The sequence below is a fragment of the Aplysia californica genome, unplaced genomic scaffold (genome assembly GCF_000002075.1).
Source record: "Aplysia californica isolate F4 #8 unplaced genomic scaffold, AplCal3.0 scaffold00070, whole genome shotgun sequence".
NCBI classification, from domain to species: Eukaryota; Metazoa; Mollusca; class Gastropoda; order Aplysiida; family Aplysiidae; genus Aplysia; species Aplysia californica.
Window position 1 is genome coordinate 1,561,393 of NW_004797340.1, and position 1,154 is coordinate 1,562,546.

Here is a 1,154-nt window from a genome sequence, read left to right on the forward strand (position 1 = left end):
TGGGGATGAGGAGTAGGTAGAGAGAGGGGGAGGAGAGATGTGGAAGAAAGAATGGAATTAAATGAGGATAGTGATGAGGTGGAAAGATGAGATGGAGAAAGAGATGAGGTAGAAATAAGATAGAGATAAGGAATGGGGGAGGAGGGGGAGTAGAGGGTGAAGGAATAAGATGGGAATAATGGGGAGGTGGGTGGGAAGAGGAGGAGGAAAGCGGGAAGTAATAAGATGGGGCGGTGGAGAAGGAGTAGCCGCTGTGTGTGTGTGTGTGTGTGTGTGTGTGTGTGTGGAAAGGGTAGGGGGTTGGACTGTTATTGTATCTGCAATACTCTGCTGCCAACCACTTAAGAACTGCAAAAGATGGACACGTTTTTTTAAAAACATTTATTATTATGTAATAATTATTGTGCGAGTGGAATGATTCTCATTACCAATAGATTATTATAAAGGCTTGGTCTCCGAATTTACTCTATATCTTCGATACGGCCTAGTCTATTGAGTGGGGTATTCTGAAAAACTCCCTGAACAGCCCTTGCTGAAGCATGTTACATTAGATTCGAACCAGGAACAACCGTACTCTAGCCCTGCATGACGCCAACTGAGCATGTGCCTTCCTGATTTGGTTGCTTTTAAGGACAAAAGGGCTAACCCAGTTTTTGGGGGGGATTCCAGAAATCTTGACCTACACCAAGAGTGGACATTGTCCTACCTATAGGAGAAATTTGGTTTCATTGGTGTGTATATTTGTTTGGTTTTAGAGAAAGCTCTCCTTGTCTTCTAAAGAAACTGAACAAGGGGCAAAAACTTAAACTTCGATTTTCTCAAAACAGCATTTTTCGGGATAGCCCCCTTGTCCTTAAAAGCGACCATCTGTACATACATGTATAAACACACCACGCAATTTTCCCTTCATAAGATTTTGGGTTTGGTTTTGCTTCTAGGGTTTGTTTGTTGTTTTGGTGGTTTTGTTTTGTTTTGTTTTGTTTTGTTTTGTTTTGTTTTGTTGTTTATTTTGGTTGTTGCTTAGAATTCTGACACAAAATGGAAATATTTTACAGTAATATTATAACGCAAATGTGTGAACAATGTAGATGGAAATATGGTGGGTTGAGAGAGACAGACAGACAGACAGACAGACAGACAGACAGACAGACAGA